This window comes from Armigeres subalbatus, chromosome 2, assembly GCF_024139115.2.
Source record: "Armigeres subalbatus isolate Guangzhou_Male chromosome 2, GZ_Asu_2, whole genome shotgun sequence".
Taxonomy (NCBI): domain Eukaryota; kingdom Metazoa; phylum Arthropoda; class Insecta; order Diptera; family Culicidae; genus Armigeres; species Armigeres subalbatus.
Window position 1 is genome coordinate 268,533,092 of NC_085140.1, and position 20,852 is coordinate 268,553,943.

The 20,852-nt window shown below is 42.9% G+C and overlaps 1 protein-coding gene across 1 annotated transcript in view; it reads right to left on the reverse strand.

Moving 5' to 3' along the window:
* LOC134212205 (guanylate cyclase 32E) overlaps positions 1 to 20,543 on the reverse strand; it is a 101,884-nt gene extending 81,341 nt beyond the window's left edge. The window contains exon 1 of the mRNA XM_062689854.1: positions 20,362 to 20,543. The gene's annotated coding sequence lies outside the window, so the exon portion shown is untranslated. The remainder of the gene's footprint in view (positions 1 to 20,361) is intronic.
* Between the last annotated feature and the right edge of the window lie 309 nt (positions 20,544 to 20,852).

The following is a 20,852-nucleotide window of genomic DNA, read 5'->3' on the forward strand; positions in this document are numbered from 1 at the left end:
ACGCCCGCTGGCGGTGATGGGGTGTAGTATGCAGTTGTGAAGGGCTCAAAGGTCGTATGTCAGAAACATTTCCCTGTCGTTTTTCTAAATTGATCATGGTTAACAACATTTGCACATTGAAGATGAAAGGTAAATTCCAAACACCCATTTGTACATGTGCACTACAATTTTTCTGGCTTTACTGAAGTTGCATAGACAGGCGATCATTCAAGCTAAAACAAATTCCAATTCCAATAATTCTGTCTCTCGATTTGAATCGCTTTTATCACTTGCTGGCATTGTAAGGTGTAACAAGGTGTAATAATTAATTCTGCTGTCTGTCTGCCTACATGAGAGAAATGATTTTTTTGACCCTTCGTAATAATAATCGAAACCAAGAACTAGCTGAGACTGAAATTAACAGAAATGTAACCAATACCATTTATTCCTTTCTATTGAAGGGAAGAGAAGTGAATATGTAAATTCTTGTTACCGATATAAATAAAACGTTTGATGTATGCCGCATAGAGTAACAGCTTCTATTATTTGTTTCTTAAAGTCTTCCTACGACAAAAACAATAAAGAACAGCATGTTTTCTTTATTGCATATTATTCAAGTTAGTATGCTTACAAAAAGAAACTCTGTGGCGAAATAGTTACTCATTAAAAGCCACCTGATATAAATAAAAATTAAAGTAAGAAAAGAATCTTAGAAATTGCTGGTTTTTTTTTGTTTTGGGCGAATATTAATACGGAAATGTAGTACTATGTCCAAAGCACGGGCTTATAACATGCTTTTATGCTATCTTGTCTTTGTGATGACAATTCTCATGTCGGAACTTTGAATAATATATTATTTCCTCGTAAGTGTTGAAAGCCCATAAGTTTCAGAATAGAACAGTTCCTACCTTCTTCCTATAGTAGCCAGACAGATCTGGATTAACATTAACCTTTCTGTTGTTATGGAAATGAAAGTGTACCATCACGGACCCAACTCAAAATTTCGAAGAACCTGCAAATCTTTCTCAGCACGCTTGTGTACAGAGGCCCAACACAAAGGATGCGATGAGGATAAACGTCGATTTGCTTAGCTTTAAACTTTAATTCGATTCTATGAAGTGAAAACGTAAAGCGAATTCAGACGACAGTGGTTAACATTGCTCCAATCGGTGCTTCAGTTGAGTATAACCGCAAGCACAAGTTTACAATGTGTGTGTATTTCTTTTTTGTTTGTAATACCACATTGTGATAGCAAATTGAAAACCTAATTTCCCGTATTATATAGGTACCTAATCAATTGGCATGCAAAATTAGTAGGAATGTTGCAGATTTGCATGATGAAACTTTCCAAAAAATTGAATTTCAACTGAAGTCAGGCAATGCTAAAGCAAAAGTTTTAACTTTGAAAAAAGTTCACTTAAAATAACTATGACAAACAAGCGAATACTATAACTAAAAGTGTGGTACCTAATAGAAAGCTATACCGCCGCGAGTAAGTCCCATCTGTATATGGATGTCTTATACAGATGGAACATCATTGCGGTTAGCTGCAGAATAATTTCACTCCATTTTTTTATAGAATTTCAATAAAAGTTAATTGCCTATTTCCGGAGATTAAACCACCCGACTTGGACATTAATTTACAATGTCGTGAAAACTCATATGTGAATATGTACGTTATGTGGAAGATATTGATTTGGAAAATGTACACAGCAAAAAATGTTTAAATTTCAACGACGTGTAAACAGGCTCAGTCGTAAAAACACATTAATTGAAATTCTAATTTGATTGAAATTTACATTAAAATCGATGCACATATTCAGAGCATCAAAAAAGATGTAAAATTAAACGAACTCTCATTTATTTTTCAGTTGCTGTAAAAATATGTCGATATGAATTTATTTTTCCATCAACAAAACTTTGATTTCGAACGATCGTGTAAATTTAAACCAGCATCAGTTAAGTGTCAAAACAACATGGTGGCAGCGTGCGTTGCATTTAGTTACTCTGGAGAATAGGGATTTTTTGTCCCAAATGAAATAACCCGTTCAAGCTAAGGGTAAACGATGTTGAACAACTACGTTAATGGTAAGCATAAATTGCATGGTTGTACGTTATATGAAATTAATTACTTTCTTATTTACAGCTAGTAGTTTTGCTCCGGCTGCTATCGATTCCGGCTATAGGGAGAGGAGTAATTGCAGCTGAACCAAATGTGCAAAGCAGTGGAAAGAATTACGACACAATGTCATACATTATACCCTAAATTAATCATTAGAAAGACTTTATACAACTTTTTTTATTTTACTTGAAATAAAATTAACTGAAATAGATTATTTCTTCTGATAATAATCAATTGGATTATATTATATAAAAGGGTGGCGAAAAAAGGCCGATTAAAAATAGATTTAATTTTACATGCATTGAAATCATCAAACGTGTAAAATTCAACGATCTTGATTGAATTTCAAATTCATGTAAATTTAAAGTCGAACCTAATTTTAGATGTTTTTTGATGCTCCAAATATGTGCATCAAAATAAACGTAAATTTACACAAAAATTCTAACTGTGTATTGGAGGTAACCACTTTCCCTTCGATGGGACTCGAACCCATGATCCTACCAACTAAGCTACGAAGGACCTCCGTCGCCCTTCGCAACCTAGCGGCTACTGAACGAGCTCAAGATTCCCAAATTGGACGCATAGTCAAATCACTCGCAATCCATTTCTCAAGCCAACACTTCCACATGCACAGTTCGAAAAATATATGTAGATTTACATTAAATATCATGCACATAATTGGAGCGTGACATAAAATGGAAAGTCACATTAGATTTTATATTTACATTGATCATCAAAACAGTTTTGGAAGTACAATTACATTTGCCTGTAATTGTACATGCCGAGTGAAATATTGGGTGCATCAAACAGGAAGCAATTTTTATTCCTCTAGTGGTCTTTCTTTCAGTAATTAAAATCAACCATTTAGTTCCAACTATTTTATTCTCGGAACGAAGCACCTTTTAATATCTACAATCATAATAAAACATAACAAATAATAATAATTTCTTGTCACATATTTGTGTTGTCGTCAGTCTCCCATAATGACCGACCGCCCGTGGGACACCCTCTAACACCACAGTGATGCAGTGCATGATTATGCAGCGGCTACCTGTATCCAAATGTTCTGGATCCGTTGTCTAAAATGTCACTTATCAGGCAAGGATCGCCTCGAAAAACGGAACTACCGGGCAGCGATGCTCTCGTTGTCACGCAAACAGGATGCCATAATAAAGTTGGTTTTGCAGCAAACTCGAGTAGGACCTGGTTATAATCTTCCGTAGTTCTACGTATATTTTTAGCTCATCGTATTCCCGCAATGGTCACTATGGCAATTGATCAAGCCAACCGCGTTCATAGCTGCCTATGATTGGTACGAATTCACGGTACTACAGTTCAATTTTTCTTAGTTGAATGAAACCGTTGAAACCGATAAAATCGACGCGACAATTATTACGCACGAAGACGTAGGTACGATAACCATCTTGTTTATTTTGCTTATGATGCATATGACACGATGTAGAGGCACATTTACATGAAGACATGTAAAGTTCTTTGCTTTTACATGGACCATTCGGAGGGCTGGTAATAATAGTAGTGAATTGATGTTTTATTGAGGATGACGTCATGCTCCCATTATGTGCATCACATTTGACGCATTTTAGCGTCGGAAATTGATTCACAGCATGTGAATGTTACATGTATTTCCGATTTACATGTCTTGTAAAATTCAAATTTTTTTGCTGTGTGTATATAGTAGTATAGTAGTTTATAGAAGGATTTAGGATGTTTGTAATACAATTAGTATTTAGTAGTGTTCTAAGGGGCAGTGTTCCGGGGCAGCAGGGACTTTGTCCAAGGGCTTGACGACCCCTCCCCATGGCCACTGCGAGTTAGACCGGGACCATCGTCCCTAACCCCTAATCCCAAGGCGTTAAGCGACCCGTGCCGAGGGGATGCATGGCCAGAGGGGTGAAATAATAAGCTAGGCCTTTAACGGAGCCTGTGGGGTACCTGGGCACCCTCCACAGTAATTGTCCCTTACCGCGTCATGCTGGGCTCTGGCGTGGTGGACCTCTTTTCCCGAGCAACTCGTGGGACCAAAATGGAAAACCAAGTCAATTCTTCAATTAGTGGTAGTAGTGTAGGCGACAACCCCTTCGCAAGAGGTGGGTTGTTCAGGTCTCCGCCTAGAAGGCCAGAGGCAATAGTCGGCAGCTCAGAGCGCAGCGCCAGCGTGGGTCACTTAACCTTCATGTCGGCTAAAAAAAACGCCGGTAGAGGTTATTGACGGCCCATGGCTTGTGGAGGCGATGAACCGCAAACGCGATGGGCTTTCGGCCTTCGAGGTGGCGACGGAACAGCTGGACGCCATCATCGACTTTGCGTCATCGCAGCATAATATCAGTAAGGACCTCAAGAGGAGCTTGCTGAAACTTCGAAAGTCGATGTTGGACGTCAAGCTGGAGAGGGCGGTCGGGACGGCCAAGTATAAACCCGTGAAATCCGTGGAATCGAGGTCTACCCAGACTGAGGCTCAACCCGGGTAGAGGTGAATAACAAACAAATAACATAATAATAACAAATTTTGCTATGATATCAGATTTAGTTATTCTTATGTTATTCATAAATAACATAAAATAACATTCCAACAACAAATTTTGTTATAATAGTAAAATAAGTTATTTATATGTTATTGTAAGAAGGAGCGGCACGGCAAATGCTGGGTAAAGCGTACCATTGGTACTTCGCGTACCTGAAGGAATAAAATAGACCCCATCTCGCGGTCCTTAGCCTCTTACCCAGCAACTCCTATCTCTACCTCCCCGCGGTGCTGGCCGGGATACGAGCAACCTTAGGGAAGATCGGGTAACCAACCCCGGTGGGAACTATGGTCGTATGCTGACAGGGAAGGGGGGATTTGCTCCTCTCCGGAGATGCAAATCTGATCGAGGGTCTGTTCTCCATGTTGGGAGCGGCTCATAACAGCGCCTGTTCCCCATGTTAGTAGCGGCTGATCATCGTCCGAGTGCCAGCGAGGGACTCTAAGTGAAACTGTGCACCATGGTCCACCGGAAATAAGGAGGAATGGTCCTCCGGAAATTTAGGGGGTTTGGTGTCAGGCCCTGCAAGCCAGCCTTTAAAAAATCATAAGCAACGAACAATCAACAAGAGAGTACGGACCGGAACCATCGGCGAAGACCACTGCGACGAAAAGGGACTAGCGATTGGAAACTCGGTTCGTGGAACTGCAAATCTCACAACTTCATCGGGAGCACACGCATACTCGCCGATGTGCTCAAGGACCGTGGATTCGGCATCGTAGCGCTGCAGGAGGTTTGTTGGAAGGGATCAATGGTGCGAACGTTTAGAGGTAATCATACCATCTACCAGAGCTGCGGCAGCACACACGAGCTGGGAACAGCTTTCATAGTGATGGGCGACATGCAAAGGCGCGTGATCGGGTGGTGGCCGATCAACGAGAGAATGTGCAGGTTGAGGATCAAAGGCCGGTTCTTCAACTTCAGCATAATCAACGTCCATAGCCCACACTCCGGAAGCACTGATGATGATAAGGACGCATTCTACGCGCAGCTGGAACGTGAGTACGACAGCTGCCCAAGCCACGACGTCAAAATCATCATAGGAGATTTGAACGCTCAGGTTGGCCAAGAGGAGGAGTTTAGACCGACTATTGGAAAGTTCAGCGCTCACCGGCTGACGAACGAAAACGGCCTACGACTAATTGATTTCGCCGCCTCCAAGAATATGGCCATTCGCAGCACCTACTTCCAACACAGCCTCCCGTATCGGTACACCTGGAGATCGCCACTGCAGACAGAATCACAAATCGACCACGTTCTGATTGATGGACGGCACTTCTCCGACATTATCGACGTCAGGACATATCGTGGCGCTAACATCGACTCTGACCACTATCTGGTGATGGTTAAACTGCGCCCAAAACTATCCGTCATCAACAATGTTCGGTACCGACGACCGCCGCGGTACGACCTAGAGCGACTGAAGCAACCTGATGTCGCCACTGCATACGCGCAGCATCTCGAGGCAGCGTTGCCGGAAGAGGGTGAGCTCGATGGGCCCCTCTTGAGGACTGCTGGAATACAGTCAAAGCAGCCATTAACGACGCAGCGGAGAACAACGTCGGGTATATGGGTCGAAGTCGACGGAACGATTGGTTCGACGAAGAGTGCAGACAGATTCTGGAGGAGAAGGACGCAGCGCGGGCGGTCGCGCTACAGCAAGGTACCCGGCAGAACGTGGAACGTTATAGACGGAAGCGGAGACAGCAGACCCGCCTTTTTCAGGAGAAGAAACGCCGCCTGGAAGAAGCGGAGTGCGAGGAGATGGAACAGCTGTGCCGTTCTCAAGATACACGCAAGTTCTATCAGAAGCTCAACGCATCCCGCAAAGGCTTCGTGCCGCGAGCCGAAATGTGCCGGGATAAGGATGGGAGCATCTTGACGGACGAACGTGTGGTGATCGAAAGGTGGAAGCAGCACTACGAGGAACATCTGAATGGCGCTGAGAGTACAGGCAATGAAAGTCAAGGCAGCGGAGGAGATGACTACGTCAGTTCAGCGGACGATGGAAGCCAACCAGCCCCCACATTGAGGGAAGTTAAGGATGCCATTCAACAGCTATATAAAGCAAGACCAATAAAGCAGCTGGTAAGGATGGTATCGGAGCTGAGCTCATCAAGATGGGCCCGGAAAAGCTGGCCACTTGCCTGCACAAACTGATAGTCAGAATCTGGGAAAACTAACAGCTACCGGAGGAGTGGAAGGAAGGGGTTATATGCCCCATCTACAAGAAAGGCGACAAACTGGAGTGTGAGAACTTTCGAGCGATCACCATCCTTAATGCCGCCTACAAAGTGATATCCCAGATCATCTTCCGTCGTCTGTCACCATTTGTGAACGAGTTCGTGGGAAGTTATCAAGCCGGCTTCGTTGACGGCCGCTCGACAACGGACCAGATCTTTACTGTACGGCAAATCCTTCAAAAATGCCGTGAATACCAGGTCCCAACGCACCATCTGTTCGTTGATTTCAAGGCGGCATACGACAGTATAGACCGCGTAGAGCTATGGAAAATTATGGACGAGTACAGCTTCCCTGGGAAGCTTACCAGACTGATCAAAGCAACGGTGGATGGTGTGCAAAACAGTGTGAAGATTTCGGTCGAACACTCCAGTTCGTTCGAATCGCGCCGGGAACTAAGACAAGGTGATGGACTTTCGTGCCTGTTGTTCTACATTGCGGCAGAAGGTGTCATGCGGAGAGCCGGGTGTAACAGCCGGGGTACGATTTTCAACAGATCCAGTCAATTTATTTGCTTCGCGGATGACATGGACATTGTCGGCCGAACATTTGCAAAGGTGGCAGAACTGTACACCCGCCTGAAACGTGAAGCAACAAAAGTTGGACTGGTGGTGAATGCGTCAAAGACAAAGTACATGCTTGTGGGCGGAACCGAGCGCGACAGGGTCGGCCTGGGAAGCAGTGTTACGATAGACGGGGATACCTTCGAGGTGGTCGAGGAATTCGTCTACCTCGGATCCTTGCTAACGGCTGACAACAACGTTAGTCGTGAAATACGAAGGCGCATCATCTGTGGAAGTCGGGCCTACTACGGGCTCCAGAAGAAACTGGTGGTCGAAAAAGATTCGCCACCGCACCAAATGTGTCATGTACAAGACGTTAATAAGACCGGTAGTCCTCTACGGACATGAAACATGGACAATGCTCGAGGAGGACTTGCAAGCACTCGGAGTATTCGAGAGACGGGTGCTTAGGACCATCTTTGGCGGTGTACAAGAAGACGGTGTGTGGCGGCGAAGAATGAACCATGAGCTCGCCCAGCTCTACGGCGAACCCAGTATCCAGAAGGTAGCTAAAGCCGGAAGGGTACGATGGGCAGGGCATGTTGCAAGAATGCCGGACAGCAACCCTGCAAAGATGGTGTTCGCTTCCGATCCGGCAGGTACGAGACGACGTGGAGCGCAGCGAGCGAGATGGGCAGACCAGGTGCAGAACGACTTGGCGAGCGTGGGGCGTATTCGAGGATGGAGAGATGCGGCCTCGAACCGTGTATTGTGGCATCAAATTGTTGATTCAGTGTTATCTGTATAGATGTAGACTAAATAAATGAAAAAAAAATGAAAAAATGTAAGAAGGAGCAGAACAACAAATGAAGAACACATTTTGCAATCATAGCAAAGTTTGTTATTCATTTATCATTTGCATTTTCAACATACCAATAATAACTGATTTTGATATTTTCTTTTCTTAAAATATTTTGCTATTGGTTTGTTATTATAATAGCAAAATGAGTTATTTATGAGTTATTTGCTAGAGCAATGTCTGTTATTATTTCTGCTATTTTAGCAACTATATCAAACAAACTAATAGCAGATTTTGCTATTCAGTTATTCATATATTAATAGTAAAATTTGATATTATTTTGCTGTTTTCTTCTACCCGGGAAGTATTCGCGGGCACGTCGAGAGTGACTGCTCCAACGGAGCAGACACAAAAACGGGGGAGACAGTCTCCAGGGGATGAGCTCCCTGGGGGCCGCTCCAAAACGCGGAGGGTTACTACTCCGAACAAAGGTAGTGGGGCTGGGAAGCTGAACCCCGGCCAGGTCAGGACCTGGAAAGGTCCGTCCACCCAGGAAAGACGGTGGTAAGGGGTTACGGCAAGCTGAGAACTCTCCCCGAGTAGACGAAAATAGCTCAATAATGTCAAATTTTGATAAGATAGCAAAATGAGATATGGACATGATTGATATAAGAGATAAAAGATCAGACGACAATATCAATATTTTGCACTAAAATATCATGAGGATATCAAGATATGTTATTTGTAATAAGTGATCGATATCAAATACCATTAGTTAGTTCTTATTCATAGCATATTTTGATATTTAAATGATATTTCGGTACAAATTCTTGATATTGTTGCCTGTTCTTTTATCTCTTATATCAATCAAGTCCATATCATGTTTTGTTATTCGGTTCATGGCTTCTGCCTAGGTCAGCCGCCCCAGACCAGGGAAATAGATGGGGATGACGCCTCCTGGACCCTGGTCAAGAACAAGAGGAAACCGAAGACGTCAAGGACCGAAAAGAAGGCCCAGGCGAATGAGGGTAGCAAGAAGTCTAGGGTAGGCGCCAATCGCTCCAGGGGCGATGCCCTAGTCATCAAGACGGACGAGGCTAGGTACTCGGACGTCTTGAAGGCGATGGGGAGTGACGTCAAGCTCGGTGAACTCGGCGCCGACGTACGTCGAATAAGACGTACCTGGATGGGCAGGGGGCCCTCCTTAGCCGTGTGGTAAGACGCGTGGCTACAAAGCAAGACAATGCTGAGGGTGGCTGGGTTCGATTCCCGGTGCCGGTCTAGGCAATTTTCGGATTGGAAATTGTCTCGACTTCTCTGGGCATAAAAGTATCATCGTGTTAGCCTCATGATATACGAATGCAAAAATGGTAACCTGGCTTAGAAACCTCGCAGTTAATAACTATAGAAGTGCTTAATGAACACTAAGCTGCGAGGCGGCAATGTCCCAGTGTGGGGATGTAATGCCAATAAGAAGAATAAGAAGAAGGATGGGCGAGATGATCCTCGAGCTGAAGCGGGGCGTCTCGCAAAAGGGTGCCGCCTACAAGAAGTTGGCGGAGGAGGTCCTGGGCGAGACGGTCAAGGTGAGGACAATCACGACAGAGGTGAATCTAAGGGTTAAAGACCTGGACGAGATCACCGAAGGCGAAGAGCTCGTCACGGCACTGCGGCGACAGAGTGAAGTGGAGACGCCCACCGCAGCCGTTCGGCTACGGAAAGGTCCGGCAGGGACACAGGTAGCATTGGTTCGGCTATCTGCAGCGGATGCTTACAAGGTAGTCAAGTTAGGAAGCGTCAAGGTGGGATGGTCGGTGTGCCCTGTGGGCATATACGAGCAACCCAAAGTTTGCTTCAAGTGCCTGAAACCGGGGCACAAGCAATGGGACTGCAAAGGCCCTGACAGAAGCAATCTCTGCCGACGCTGCGGATTGGAGGGACATAAGGCACAATGCTGCACGAACCCTCCCAATTGTTTGATTTGTTCCAGCAAAGCTGTGAACAGCAAGCACCCCATGGGGGGTTCGATGTGCCCGGCGTTTAAGCGTGCTGCAAAATCACAGTGCAGGTAACGCAGCTGACTTGCTCGGCCTCGTCCAAGTGTTTGGTGTGCGCAGGTTTAGAGGAAACGGCGGAACACGTGTTGTTTGTGTGCCCAAGTTTTCGCGCAATGCGTGACCACATACTTGTCACATGTGGTCTGGACACTACCCCGGACAACCTAGTTCGGAGGATGTGTAAAGATGAAGTTGGCTGGAACGCCGTTTTATCGGCTATCGTCTAAATCGTCTCGGAGTTACACAGAAGTTGGTGCGTGGACTCAAGGATGGCTAGTTCAGGCGCAAATAAGAGGTGGTCCAAGGGATCGGAGTCGGCTTCATGGGTCATACCGGTGGTCATGCCCTGTGGTCGAACTCGATCCTTTTATCGAACAAGTGGACGCGCGAAGAACAACATGGTATCGTCGCTTTCGCGGCGTCGGTCAACCGGGCGGGTTCCGAACCCGAGGACGGTAAGGGGACCTCGTCAAGGCTGGGGCAGGCGTAGGCACCGCGTCGGCAAGTCCCTCTGTGTGTTTTTGAATAGACCCTATCGCAGAGAGGTCAATTTGGGGTGCACGCGGCATCATTCTTGATACCAGTCGTGCAGAGGGAAGCAGGCGCGAAGTCGACCCTTCCCACCTTCCGAGGACATATGGCGTGGTAAGGCCACATGGAAAGCCGGCAATGCGCTGGCACGATACCATGGTGTTCTTCTAAAAAAGCGAGTCACGATGTTCGGTGCTGCAAGGACACGCAGCTAACCTCGAGGGTGCGTTGTGCACTGGCCCCCCTTTGAAGCATTACTTTCTGGTTGTACCGAAGGGACTATGGGCTTGGCGGCAATGGAAACGGTTTAGCGGGTCGGGGATGTAGTCCTGCCTCCCTCGTTTGCTGTTGGAGGAGATCCCTAACCCTGCACTTCCTGGACAACCCAGGATGTCTGATGAGCAGATTCCCCCTCCATTGCTTAGAAAGAAAAAAAAAGAAGAAAAAAAACTATGGGTTTCTGGACCTTCTATAAAAAGTTTGTTTTTGGAGCGGAAATAAAGCCTTTGCGTATACTTTGAATACGAGAAAAGCAAAAAAGTGTTTTAAAAAAATGTTTTTAAACCTTCATAACTTTTGAACCAATAGACCGATTTGCAACCTTTTAGCACGAATGAAAAGATTTTCAGTTATAAATTTTGGAAAAAATATCAACTAGTGAAAATAATAAGCTCTAAGATGTTTAAATAATCAAAATTACTGATTTTTGCCTTTCTCGTACAACAAAGTTGTACCAAAAGGCTATAGGAATACTCCGAAAATGAACTTTTGATAGAAGGCCCGGAGACCCATGGTGTTGTATACTGATCCACTCAGCTCGACGAACCGAGGTGATGTCTGTATGTGTCTAATGTGCTTTTCTGACCTTTCTAATGTGATTTTTTCAATAAATGTTATGATGCACGAGAAAGGCAACATCGCCGCTAAGTGGATTAATCTGGGTTTTATCCATCGCTTTGTTTTCTTCTTCCGAGAAAAAATCGTAGTTTATTTTGGAATCTAGTTTTGGCCTAGATGGCCTTGTAAACTCTTGTAAAAAAATCTTGTAACGCAGAGCATTAGTTGAATGTGCATTTACGTTACGGTTAAATATATTTTATGGTAAAAATCTGAACCTGTAAAAGTTTTACTCAGAGATTAAAATTCCATCTTCTCAACGTATTTTCGATGGACACATTATCATAAAATCAACATTGAACATGAGACCAATTTATACAGTTACAAGCTTGACAACTTTAATCAACTGATTGGCATTTTGAAGTGATGGAGACGCGTGCCATTCCATGCGTATATAAGAAAAAAACTGAAATTTTCAAAACAAAAAAAATGTGGCTCAAGAACGGCTTGGTGAACCTTTCTAATTTTTTGACTGTTTGTGTAAGAAGATTTGAATTTTCATTTGAAAAATAAAGAAAGTACAATCGTTTTGATCCAAAAGGTTGAAAATTTTAAATATCAGATATTTTGATTATTTAAACATTTTAAAGCTTACTATTTTCCTTGAACAATATTTTTTATTAAAATCTATAAGGCCGATACAAATATTTAAAAACAATTATGCCCCCCCCCTCGGTTTTTTTTGCCCAAAAATAATTTTTTGAGGTGGCAACAAAAATAAATTTGGACAATTTTGAGGATTGTCAAAACATTCTTTAACAAATCCGAGGGGTTTTATTGTTTTTTTTTTATTTTAATATTTATTTTTTATAATCCCCCTCCTTTACCTTTCGAAGACCAGTAGGACATAATTTAAATTAAATATTTGTAACGGCCTAATCGAAATTTTTTTCATTTGTGCCAGAAGATTGCAAATCGGTTCATTGGTTCAAAAGTTATGAAGGTTTGAAAAAAAAATTGTTTGGGATACGCCGTTTTTTTTTGGATCGCCCTATTGTGAAAATGGCCACCCTAAGATCGAAACAAAAAAAAATCGGGGCTAATTATTTTCGATAGAGATCATTCATTAACATTTTGAGCAAAATTAGATGACTTTTTTCTTCGACTCAATTCTTGTTTTATGGAATCGCTAAACTATTAGACCGTGATCCTGGCGAATTGGTTTTGAAGATGATGATACATTAAAAAACCGTCCTTGGTTTCCGTAATCAGCCGAAAGGAGAGAAAAAACAATACTAATTTAAAACTAAAAGTAAACAAGAGAGAGAAAATATAAAGTAGAAATAGAAGAGGTAAAGGGAAGAGGTTTGGTTGCGGACACCCTTTTATATTTTGCCCCAGTTGGTATTATGCCGACATTTGTATATCAATGGAAAGCTAGACTAACAATCTTACTACTAGCGAAGAAATCAGCTTGCCTTTGACGATTTGAAAAATGTTATTGAAAATTCTACATTTTTGACCATTTCAATTGTTTGGTTCGGTTGTGGGCACCCTTGAAAACTCGACTGAAAATCGAAATAAATAAATGACGACCACCCAGATTTAAAAGAAAATGAATAATTTATTTATTCTGATTGCCATGAATATCATCAGTAAAACACCAAAACCGGGAATATACTGTATCTACAAAACCATTTCAATATAGAGAATTTGTTGAGTGACAAGAATTACCGTGTGTTCATCGAACTACCAATGCTTACCAGTTCATGAAAAGTTAGTACGTATTTAAACCCCTAACTAGATTTTTTTTTTCTAGCAGTCAGTTCAGCCTAGGACAATGACTCCAAGGTTTTTTAACTAATTGCTAGAAAAGTGGTTTGGCTGCATACAGTTTAGCCTCAAACAAGAGGAATTTGAGTCTTTCAATCATCTGCAGGGTAAAGTTATTTTTTGTTATATGTACTTTAAAAAAAACTGATATTGGTATAGAGGACTAAATACGATGAATCCCTGAATTACCACAACTTATTGCCCTTGGGCTGCAAAATGGTGGGTTGACATCAAGGAAGAAGCGCCCAACATAGCTCTGGTCCCCACAAGTTCCTATCTCACGCTTCCACGGGTCGTCCGATGACAAAAGACCGCCAGCTAAGGGTTGTGTACTTAGCTGGTAGTGCAGCCTGGGCACTGTTGTCCTTCTGACATCAGCTAGAGTGAGAAGTTACGCCTCGAGCGTCTGTTCACCAGGACGGTGCGGCTCAAACAGCGTCTGCGTGGTACCGCTCTTGGTCTGCGTGGTACCCAGCGGCTGATTAACGAAATGCTGTATCGCGTCAGCTATACCTAAGGTGGCAGCCCCATCATCGCGATGTAGGTAACGCGACCCCGGTAAGGTAGCTTACTGAAGCCTCTCAAATACCTCGAAAAATGGAGATAGAAGAAAAAGAGAACGTTATTTTTGGCAACCGACCCGGCAACGAAATAAGGACTATGATTAGAAACTCGGTACCTGGAATGTCAGGACCCTGGATGAACCTGGACGAGTGAGCCTTCTGGCTCGTGAACTGCAGAAAGTTGGAGTGAACGTGGCCGCTATTCAAGAAGTCCGATGGCCTAGCTCCGGAGAACGTGAATTCCGAGCCGTGGACCCCACGACCAACACTGCATTAAAATATAACATCTATCACAGCGGCGGCGGAAAAGCAGAGCATGGAGTTGGTTTCGTAGTGATGGGCACGCAGATGAAGCGAGTGATGCAGTGGAAACCCATTAGCGAACGAATCTGTGTGATGAGGATACGGGGCAAATTCTTCAATTACAGCCTAATCAACGTTTACGTACCGACAAACGATAAATCCGACGACGTGGAGGACACGTTTTATGAATGTCTCGATAAAGCCTATGGAGAGTGCCCATAACGTGAAAATTGTTATTGGAGACGCTAACGCTCAGGTCGGTAGAGAAGACTTTTTCCGTCCCATAATCGGTAGGGAGAGCCTTCACTCCGCTACCAAATTTCGCTGCTGCCAGAGGGATGGCCATCAGTAGCACCTACTTTGCACGAAAGAATATCCGAAAGCACACCCAAATGGTGAAACTTGCAACCAGATAGACCATGTTCTGATGGATGGGCGCCATTTCTTGGATGTTATCGATGTGCGACATTCAGAGGTCAGAACATTGACTCTGATCACTAGCTCGTTGTCAGAAAAATTCGATCACGGTTGTCAACTGTATCGAACGAAAGATCACAGCGAACGATGCGTTACAATATCCAGCGATTGTCGGCGGGAGGAGTATCGGCTGAGTACCGCCAGAAGCTAGACCATAGAAACATTTTGGTTTTATGCTGGTTTTATAACAATCTTGAAGAGTAAATTATGGTCTTCAAGAGTGTTATAAAACTTAAAATGTTACTTGGGGATGAACGGATAAGTGCAATCAACGTTAGCGACAACATAAACGAGCTATGGGAGTCGATCCATGGAGCGGTGAGTACAACAGCACGAGAAGTGGTAGGCACTGCATAGAGGCGACCCAGGACGGGTTGGTTCGATGTGGAGTGTCAGAGAATGACAGACGAGAAGAACGTTGCCAGAAGCCGGATGTTGGTGTCAGGTACCCGATCGAATAGAAATCGGTACAAGGAAGTTAGAGCAGAAAAAACGAACCCACCACAGGAAGAAAAAAGAGTACGAAGAACAAGCTATTAGTGAGGTGCAGCAGATAATGGAACAGAATAATATGCGGATGTTTTATGAGACTGTCAATGGCGTGCGGAGAAATACAGCGCCATCTCCCGTCATGTGCAACGACCAAGAAGGAAATTTGCTGACAGATAAAACCGAAGTGGCTGCCAGGTGGAAGCAACACTTCGGGACTTTGTTGAATAGTGGAAGTTACGGTGCATCGGTGAACAGAATTAATATTAGCGACGATGGACAAGCTGTGGAGCCGCCTACACTGGATGAGGTTAGAAAAGCTATTAAAGAGCTGAAAAACAATAAGGCTGCGGGAAAGGACCAGCTCCCGGCTGAACTTCTCAAACATGACAATGAGCAGCTTTATGAAGCTCTGCACCATATTATGTCGAAAATATGAGAAGACGAGGAATTGCCTGCTAGCTGGTTGGACGGCCTCATCTGCCCTCTCTTCAAGAAAATGGCACAGACTGGAGTGCGCCAATTACCGAGGAATAACTCTCCTTAATTCGGCCTGCAAAATTATGTCCCGTATTCTGTTCAACAGATTGAGACCGCTTGAAGAGTCCTTCGTCGGCGAATACCAAGCAGGTTTTCGTGAGGGCCGATCAACGACGGATCAAATGTTTACCCTGAGACAAATCCTTGATAAATTCCGGGAGTACAACTTGCAGACACATCATCTGTTTATTAATTGCAAGGCGGCGTACGATTCACTGAAACGGAAACATGGTTTTCCGGCGAAACTAATACGGCTGATTTGTATAACGTTGGACGGATCGAAATCAAGTGCGAGGGTTGCGGATGAAATATCGATATCATTTGTTACCTTGTATGGATTAAAACAGGGTGATGCACTCTCGAATCTACTGTTCAATATAGCGCTCGAGGGAGGTATTAGGAGAGCTGGTGTGCAAAGAAGCGGTACAATTATCACAAAATCGCATATACTCCTGGAATAAGCGGACGATATAGATATTATCGAGATTGATCGCCGTGCCGTGAAAGATGCTTTTGCGCCTTTTAAGAGGGAGACAGCGAGGAATGGACTCACGATCAATACCAGTAAAACGAAGTACATGGTCGCTGGAAATCAACGTTGGTTAGTAGTAGTGGTGGTAGTGAAATGGTGCTAGATGGTGAAAAATTTGAAGTGGTGGAAGAATTTGTGTATCTTGGAACATTAGTGACGTGCGATAATGATGTTACCCGCGAAGTGAAAAGGCCTATTGCAGCTGCAAATAGGGCTTATTACGGACTTCGTAACCAGCTTAAGTCCCGTAGTCTGCAAACGAAGACAAAATTCGCGCTGTATGCTACTCTGATTCTTCCGGTGGCTTTATACGGCCAGGAAACATGGACGTTAAAGGAGGCTGATCGGAGAGCTATCAGAGTGTTTGAGCGTAAGGAGCTGCGGACAATACACAAGGAGCTGCGGACAATACTCGGCGGTAAACAGGAGAACGGTATCTGGCGGCGTCACATGAATCACGAGTTTTACCAGGTGTATAAAGGGCTGGATATTATTAAGCTTATTCAACACAGCAGACTACGGTGGGCTGGACACGTCGTTCGTATGCCGGTAGAACATCAAGCAAGGATAATATTTAATAGAGAACCCGGAAGACACCGCAGGCTTCTTGGAAGGCCGCGTACACGATGGATTTTTGCAGTTGAAGAGGACCTGAGGGCGCTCAATGTTCAGGGCGACTGGAAGCGATTAGCCCAGGATCGAGTTACAGGCTTACAGATCAAGGACATCATAATTGTCCTACAATGAGATAACGCGCATTCTGAATTCGAATCAAAGTGTTCGGAATTCAAGACAATTTTTACTATGGGTGTTCGACATTTGAAAAAAAAAATTGTCTGAATAAAATGATATTGATAGTTACCATCAATAAAACATGATATCGAGCACTTATATAAAAGTCCTTTGCTACATGATAGTAACAAAAGATCTGGTCGATCCTAGACCATTGCAGGAACTGGCGGAACCTTCGGATGAAGGTGGCCTCGACGAGTGATAGCTCAACCTCGGAAGAAAATTATTTCGGTAACTCTTTGGCCTTGAAAAAGACCGTTTGGATTTCGGCTGGCTTAGAGAAGGGAAAAACACGATTTTAAATCCGCGATGTTTATTGCACAAAAGTGTGGACTGTAATGACAATTTCTGCTTAGGGCATCTATATTTATAGCTGAATTCCTTCTCTTCCGCTTTTCATCTGGACGGTGATTGGTTGCCGCTCTAGGATTGGCGCGAACCAATCAGCGCACTGCTGTCAGCGACGCCGTCACAATGCTGTGTTGCCGTTGTTGTGGATGAAAAATTCGCCTAGACCATCGCCGGCCGGCGAACGCAGCTGCCATACACCACACACACACATTTGCACTTTGGATTTGATGTTCACAAAGAGGTTTGGGAATATGGGCTTTGATGGATGATAAAAAAAAAATATTTTCGCAATGTTGGTTGCGAACAAGATCTATTAATATATTTTGATTAATTTGCCATAAATCCCTCCGAAGTAGAAAATGTGTGTGGTCGTAATATGAATCAAATGTTTAAAAAAATTCGCATTTTTTTTGAATGGGGGCTCAAAAAAATGATGATTTTGCAATAACTTCAGAACGCAATGTCCGATCGGTCCAATATTCAATGGAAAACAATGGGACCCGATTCCACGTTGAATGCAACTTGTTGCGAGCAAATCGACCGCTGCTTAATTCCAAAAAGTGTTGATGTGTACAGACAAGCCTAAAAAAACTTCATTCTTTCAATCAGTTATAGGGGAAAAGACGGCTTTGGCAGGTTTTGTTCTATTATTGTCAGGGGGGTTTTTGTCGACCAAATTTTATGAAATTTGATGTCTTTGATATGCAAAGAATGTTTAGGCCAAATTTGAGCATAATTAGTCATAAAACCCCCCCTGACAATAATAGAACAAAACCTACCAAAGCCGTCATTCTCCCTATCTAAATAATTCTAAAAAAAACTGCATAAAACGTCATTAAAATAAGTTAGGTAATGAGCATAGTGATATTGAATGATTTGTCAACAAATCATAGATTCTCATAACCAAATTTTACAGCCTTTTTAGGATTCGATGGAAAATATTAGTTGCTAATATTTTGATGGCAATGGCTATTGAAGCTCAACAAAGATTGAATTTACTGTATAAATAAACATTGGAACTCACTTTTCAATCAAATCACTTCACTTCATCAGTGTTGGTAAAATTGTTCATTGAGCGCTCCCGCGCGAACTAACTCGTTTGCGATTTTAAAATAATGCATCACGTCTGTGTTTTTCATGCTAAAACGGATCATTTCACTCATTTCCCAACAAATCATTTCGCTCTTAAAAGTGTTTATAATCAATTTGGGGGCAATTTATTGTTTACACACGCATGAGTAATAGTATTCATTGCTCTATGAGTTGAACGTTAATTTACTGTTATTTTACGAAGGAGAACAAAAGAAAACCTACGATGATTCAACCCCTACCTAACAAATTCCCCTACCCCTACCTAACAAATTCGTCGTTGATTTTCTCTCTAGAGTGGCACAAATACCGCATAACTGATCCTCCAGAACGTCGCCTTCACCGTTGAAATGTTTAGAACGAACTTGATGAGTATATGCCGGAAATCGTTTGCCACAATGTCAAAATTTAACACTCGAGTACACGCGCTGTTGAAATTGTACAACCCAGACGAGAACATCTCGCTTACAGTACACAGCACGAAACGCCTGCATAAGCGTTCCAGGACAACTCGTGTTATTAAAGATTAAGATGGGTATGAGCTTTTGACTGTTTTCGCAAAGTCGGCCAGAACGAATTCCAAAAAGACGTCGTACATCAGGCATTATACAGAGCTACATATTTTTTTTAACATACAGCTCCAATGCTAGATGTTTGATAAAATAACCGAAATATGTAGTACTAGTTTATTCAACTCCACTATTCCATTGCGACTTAGAATATTTCGACATCAACGGTAAGGATGTCTTCATAATTCGACTTGAGGAAGGTCCATACATTACGTAGGACTCAGTCAGAGAAAGAGAAGTGATTTGCGAGAAATGTAACGACCGATCAAAAAATGTTCAGATGCTTTATACAAAAAAGACTGATTCTATCTGAGAAGCTTAAAAGCAAGCTTAGATAAATTTCGAATATCGGATAACAAAATATAATGGCCAACATACCTTAATAATATCCAAAGAGAATTGATGCTAGATACTCTCCCAGAACTTTTAATGCCAATCATTTAGATGCATTTTTATATTTCGTATCAGGAACAATATGCCTAGAGAATCAAGAATCTTTTCCGCCTGGAATATGTTCTCGACCGATCTAGAGATCCTATCTACTGCTATTAGTTTAATACCCTTAGATGTAGCTATTATGATCAGAAGTTTGACTTACACTACTTGAACATTGATTCAACTTCAAAATCAATTTACAGTTTTTCCTAATGTAAATCACAAATTTTCCTTTTTCTATGAATGTGGATTAAAAAAATATCTTCTTTGAGATTGTTTACTGAAGTCACTTTTCTCCAAATTATATACAGGATACTTAATTCCACTTATAGTGTCTAGCCACAAACCGCATCACATAAAAACACTATGAATCTTACATTAATTAAACACGTGTTCACAGCATAAATCACCGCATAAATATACAACCCGCCTCCTTCAGCTTTATATTATATTCTTATTCCACCTTACTATGTTAATCCAGATTTGTCGTTACACCGAAGACAATCCGTTGCTGCACGTATAGTGACCGTAATCCCTACTGCCAGTTATCTGCCACCGTGCGAAAAGCAAACCCCTCACCCACGTTTAATTTAACTTTATTCGCATGCTTTCCGCGCTGACGTTATTTTTTATTAGTTCCGCCGGAACAAGTATCCAATTGACCGTAATCGATACCATTAATCAAACATAATTGCAAAACTGTTGGAAACTCTAAACTATGTCAACAGGGCGCCACATTTTCACTTTCATTTGCGCCAAGGTAGAACAATACTCACTATAGTCACACTAGCTCCCACCAATTCACATTACTACAGAACAACTGTTGCCAATGTTTTAACTACTTCCGAATTCGCAAACTTGTCCAACCGCACGCTGCTTCCGCAGGAAGACTGACTCAACTGATCTGAGACTTGTTGCTTTTATATAGTTTTCCACGTTGCCGAAGAAAACCGCGCTCATCCTGTTGTGACGATGGGCTACCGAAAATGTTGGAAGATGTTATATCCTTGCCAGGCCATCCCCGTCACTGGCGGAACCATCAATTTCAATCACCGGCATTTGTTCTCTCACTCTCCGCAGATAATCGTCGATTCGCGCAGCCGACTCTCTTGCCGTGCACCGGCAATCGACGACGATGCACGTGGTAATAACTTAATTAGTTCTGCCGAAATCTTGTTTGCGAACAGTTGGAATAGCACGTGCTTCCTACTATAGTTGAACCGGATAAACATGCTATGAAAACAAACAATCATGAATTGGGAATAAC